The 5,779-nt window shown below is 44.3% G+C and overlaps 1 protein-coding gene across 1 annotated transcript in view; it reads left to right on the top strand.

Annotated features, from left to right (window-relative positions):
* Positions 1-3,954: 3,954 nt before the first annotated feature.
* The window catches only part of AP1G1 (adaptor related protein complex 1 subunit gamma 1), a 78,983-nt gene continuing 77,158 nt past the window's right edge, over positions 3,955-5,779 (top strand). Inside the window, exon 1 of the mRNA XM_059150706.1 lies at positions 3,955-4,288. The gene's annotated coding sequence lies outside the window, so the exon portion shown is untranslated. The remainder of the gene's footprint in view (positions 4,289-5,779) is intronic.

Here is a 5,779-nt window from a genome sequence, read left to right as displayed (position 1 = left end):
GGTTTTTTTTTTTTTTTTTTTTTTTTTTTTTTTTTTTTTTTTAAAGATTTTTTTATTTAGTTATTCGACAGAGAGAGACACAGTGAGAGAGGGAACACAGCAGGGGGAGTGGGTGAGGGAGAAGCAGGCTTCCCATGGAGTAGAGAGCCTGATGCGGGGCTCGATCCCAGAACCGTGGGACCATGACCTGAGCCAAAGGCAGACACTTAACCACTGAGCCACCCAGGTGCCCCGCCTCTTTGGTTTTGTCCTTGGTTTTTGTTGTTATTATTTGTTAAATTGAACATATGAGTTATTAGTAATAAACAGAACTATACAAATACTTATCCTTTCTCCCAGCTGTTTTTTCTTCCTACAGGTTTTGCTAATTCTTTCAAGATGTTGCTGTATAAAAATAAAAATCCCCTGGGGTGCCAGTCTGAAGAGCATATGACTCTTGATCTCAGGGTCCTGAGTTCCAGACCCACATTAGGTATAGAGTTTTACTAAAAAAACTAAAAAACTTTAAAATAAATAAATAAATAAATAAAAACAAAGATCTCCTTTAGGATTTGGATCTGTACAACTGCATTATCTTATAAGAACTTTTTTCCCAAAAGCAAGTCTTTTTTTCCCCCCAAAAGTACAGCATGCTCATTGCAAAACCAAAATGTAATAAAGTAAAATCCTCTCTAATCTCACCATCCAAAGATAACCATTTTCACATTTTAGTTTTGTCCTTCAACTTTTTTCTGTGTACATATACACTTTCTACAATATTATTATAATGCCGTTTTGTAATGTTTTTTCTGATTTGTCATACCATGATAGTAAAGATAGAACTAGAGGTTCAGTTTTATTGACAGCATAGCATTCTATTTTATTGATGTGCTGTAATTTATCTGAAACTGAGGATTATGCTTGACTAGACAGGGAGTAAGTCTTCCCAAACTTTAATGGCTAGCCACAGAAACCAAAGTTCTTAGGATAATGATGACCATGCTCTCTACTGGGTCAATTGCTTTTATTTTTTGTTGCATTGGAGGAGTTTGGTAATTATAAATATAAGTAAAAAGATACATGGAGGGAGTTTACATTTTATACTGTCTATCATGTTCTCTTAATGTTCTGCCACTTGGCATGGTACTAGAAAAGTTCCTGCCTCTTTCTTAGGAAGATAGTTTAATTTTTCTTTTGTGGTTTGCAGTGTTAAACACTTAAATTCAAGCTCAAAGCAAATTTTTGTGATGTTACAAACAAAATACCTTAACTGCTTTGTAACCTGCAAGGTTTTTTTAATTTTTATTTTATTTTTTTTTTTTAAAGATTTTATTTATTAATTTGACAGAGAGAAATCACAAGTAGACGGAGAGGCAGCCAGAGAGAGAGAGAGAGAGATAGGGAAGCAGGCTCCCTGCCGAGCAGAGAGCCCTATGCGGGACTGGATCCCAGGACCCTGAGATCATGACCTGAGCCGAAGGCAGCGGCTTAACCCACTGAGCCACCCAGGCGCCCCTTAATTTTTATTTTAAAAAAGATTTTGTATATTTATTTGTCAGAGAGAGAGAGAGAGACAGCACACAAGTAGGGGGAGCGGCAGACAGAGGGAGAAGGAGGCTTCCTGCCGAGCAAGGAGCCAGTTGCAGAACTCAATGCAATGGACCCTGGGATTATGACCTGAGCCGAAGGCAGACGTTTAACCAACTGAGCCACCCAGGTACCCTCCACCCAAACTGTTCTTAATGTATTCATGCCTAGCTATACTTCAGAGGAATATTTTTAGTGACATCACCATGTTCTCCAGTTTTATGCTACTACTGAGTAGATGCATGATCCAAGGCTGCACTGTATAGTAGTGCTTTGGGGGTATGAGGCAACTGAATTCTATAAGCTTTCTGTTCCTCAGACCATTTGGACTGATTCTACCTTGAGTGTGGATGTGGGGGTGGGTGGGTGTGTCCTCTTTTCTAATTCAGAAGGTGGCACCATGTAGCAGAATCCCAGTGTGGGAGGGGCTGGGAGGTCTTTCAGTAACACTTTCTGTGAGCCTCAGTCTCATTTTTTGAAAAAGATTTTATTTATTTGTCAGAGAGAGAGTGAGAGTGTGCACAAGCACAGGACAGAGGGATAAGCAGACTCCCTGCTGAGCAAGGAGCCCTGGGGCTCTATCCTAGGCCCCTGGGATCATGACCTGAGCCAAAGGCACCTGCTTACCTGACTGAGCCACCTAGGCACCTCGGTCTCCTTTTTTGTAAAACTAAGTTACCTATGCTTGTCTAGTCTGATTTAGCAGGTTGGTGGGAGGGTCAAATTAGAAAATTAGGAAAATGCTTTTATAAACAATGTGGTATCAATACTTAATAATAAAAATGTTAATTACTATTATCATGCCCCTGGACTTTGTTTCCAGTCACTTGGTAAGTCCTAGTAGTTCAGGAGTGAAATTGTATAGATTGACCTCCTCAATTCACTCTTTTTTTTTTTTTTTAAAGATTTTATTTATTTGACACACAGAGAGAAATCACAAGAAGGCAGAGAGACAGGCAGAGAGAGGAGGGGAAGCAGTCTTCCTGCCCAGCAGAGAGTCCGATGTAGGGCTTGATCCCAGGACCCCGAGATCACAACCCAAGCTGAAGGCAGAGGCTTAACCCACTGAGCCACCCAGGCTACCCCTCAGTTCAGTTTTTTAAAAAAGATTTTATTTATTTGAAAGAGAGAGAGGAAACAGGAGCAGTAGGGAAAGGCAAAGAAAGATGAAATCTCCCCACTAAGGTGGGAGCCCTGGAAGGGCTGGATCCCAAGAACCCAGGATCATGATTGGAAGGCAGAGGCTTCACCCATTGAGTCACCCGGGAGCTCCTCCTCCATTCAATTTTTGGAAAATATTTTGAAATCCCCAAATAAATGTGCCTAAGGAAAAAAGCACAACCTCCTGTCTATAATAGGTCCTAAACTCAAGATGTATGGTTAGTACAGTTCTTTAAAAAAAAAAATATATATATATATATATATGTCAAATAAATAAATTATATATATATAAATTATATATATATATATATAATTTATTTATTTGACAGACAGAGATCACAAGTAGGCAGAGAGGCAGACACAGAGAGAGGAGGAAGCCAACTCCCCGCTGAGCAGAGAGCCCGATGCGGGGCTGGATCCCACGACAGCGGGAACATGACCTGAGCCTAAGGCAGAGGCTTTAACCCACTGATCCACCCAGGCACCCTTGGTTAGTACAGTTCTTTTTGGCATCCAGCCAGGTACAGTACTTTATTCATTTTCAGGACTACTTTACTGCCAATCTACCTGAAGGACTTTAGTTTAGGTAGGTCACCTTTCCCTTAAATGGGCCAAGGTATCATGACCCTCTTTACCGTTCACGTGGAAAATATTTGAGTCAGGCGTTAGTAATTATTTATCAAGCCAGGAACTGTCTGGGTAGACTGTCTTTGGCTCAGGTCATTAGTTGTTGGAGACATGGTCAGAAAGCCCACTCTGGAAGGGTTTTAACCCTCACTAGTCCAAATCCTTTGTTTTTATATATGAAGAAACTGAAGCACTTAAATGACTTGTCCAATGCAGGAGTTGAGCGATGGTACTGGAACTGGAATCCATTCTTCTGTATCATTCTCTAATCTAATCTAGAGAATCCGAGACCACTTGGAGTATGTTCCCGAAGTTAACCTAGAGAGAAAGCTAAGGACTCAAACACAACAGGAAATAGTTTGGGATATTTGTGCCTTAAGTCCCAGTGGCCACCTGCCTCGCCTCGCCCGCTTCCTCAGCCACCTTGGTAGCCCCGCCCTCTTCAGGTGGCCCCGCCGCTTCCTGGTATGCCCAGCCTCCTCCTCCCCCACAAGCGGAACCAATATTCGGAGGCTTCCAGGGTCAGCCGGATCTTTCTCTCTCAGACTCTTCGCAGCGGTGACTCGGCAGCAGCGTCTCGCGTCATCAGTGACCGCCCCGTACCTTGCTACGCTTTGCGTCGCTCTGCTAGGAGCAGTCACCTCCTCCTTGGCAAATAGTCCTCGGCGGGGTCCGAGTTCTTGGATAATAGGAGAGGGGGGGCACAAGAAGTTGCAGCCAGGGAACACGGAATCGACAAGAAGAGGAAGACAGGGACCACAGTTTCTGCTATACTGTGTGAAGTTAGTTAAAAACTTCCTCCTTCCTAAAAGGATCCTTCCGCCTGCAGTCGCGGTGGTGAGGCCGAGGGAGCCGCCATTTTGGATGTTCGGTTCCTGCTGCCGCTGCTGCCGCCGCCCCCGGAGCTGCTGGTTTCATTCGAGGTTTCGGGCCGGTGAGTGTCACTCGCGGCGCTAAGAACGTATTGCTTCTTTTGCCCCATGCCTGCCGGCAGCGCTCGGCCGGAAGCTTTCTGTCAGTACCAGAGGTCCGGTGCTGGGCTTTGGGGGGTGAGAAGAGAGGACAGAGGCTGGCCCAGGAGGGGCCCGGAGCCCCAGGGGCTGCTCCGACTTCTTGAGGGCCACCCCGAGGCCTCGGACCAGGAGGCTCCGCGCGCGGGTGTCTTCTGTGCTGTGGCCTTGCTCGGCCGGTGCGGGCCTCCTTTGGACCCATTGACTTTCTCGGGCTTCGATCCTCTTTTGAGGGCTCATTCAGGGACCTGGGGTTAGCGGGGCGGGTCCCACCCCCGCGTGTCTTCTCTGAGCCACGTATCAGCGTTCTTGTATCTTGTACTCGGGTCAGGTCTTTCGTAGAACTCTCTTTAGCTCCTCATAATGCTCAATTAATCGCTGTCTGCTCTGCAGTGCCGTCCTCTCCGAACTGGACATTGCCCTCGCCTCTCTCTACCCTTCCAACCAACTTCTTTCCTAATTTTTAGGGTCCCTCCCCCACTCCCTAACTCAGCTGCGAGTGTCCTGCTTACCCTTCTCTCAAACTCTTGGTCTTGCGGACGGCAGTTTCTAATAATTCTCCCTATTTTCTTGACTGTCTGGAAGAGTCGGGACGATTGGTTATGTTTCCCTGTTAGGGTTTGGTGAAGGAGAGCCATCGAACCACTCGCTTAGAGTATGCTTCCCCAGTAAATGTTTGGAAAGCTGGTTAAATGGCTTTGGGGAGGGGTGTAGGGAGGAGGCCGTCAAATGTTTCCTCATTTGTGAATTCCCTCCTTGTGCTGAAGACTTGGCTTTTTGGTGCTTACCGACACTTCTGTATTTGTCTTGGTGTTCTATATCCCTGGGCATGAAAATTGCCCGAGAAGAATCTTAATCCGACGTCGGCAGAAAGGGAAGTAACTTTTTTGGCTAATCCTGTAAGGATTAGTTTAACAGAGGAGAGGAGTGAAGATTTCTTAGTGATCTTAACTTGCAGGTTATGATCTTTGCTGACTGATTCTGAAAAATACTTAAGTTGACTGTGTGTTGAATTTTGTGTGGGGGGGGGCGGTTAGTTGAGTTTTGGATATTCACTTCTGCTGTTCTCCTATAATACTTGTCAGACTATATACCTCAAGTTTTGGTTTAAAAATGTAGACTCTCCAGGTATCTATAATCTCACCACTTTTATGCTGTTCTTAAAGTATGTTTGCATTATGGCATGCTTGAATAAAAAGTATTTCACAGTAATTCACTGATTATTTCCTACATTTCAAGTTAGGCGAGTGTGATTCAATCACCTCTATTTCATCTCAGCCTGGGTTTTTTAACCTGCTGAAGAGAGCTTATTTGAGATTACAGCCTAGTGACAGTTGAAATTTAAATATGTAACTTAATGGACTCCTGTAGGGGGATGAAGAAGGCAGTGAAGAAAAAATTTATAACTTGAACTT

Source organism: Mustela lutreola, chromosome 16 (genome assembly GCF_030435805.1).
Source record: "Mustela lutreola isolate mMusLut2 chromosome 16, mMusLut2.pri, whole genome shotgun sequence".
Lineage (NCBI taxonomy): Eukaryota > Metazoa > Chordata > Mammalia > Carnivora > Mustelidae > Mustela > Mustela lutreola.
The sequence above is the reverse complement of the archived record's forward strand: the minus strand, read 5'-3'. Positions and strand labels throughout refer to the sequence as shown.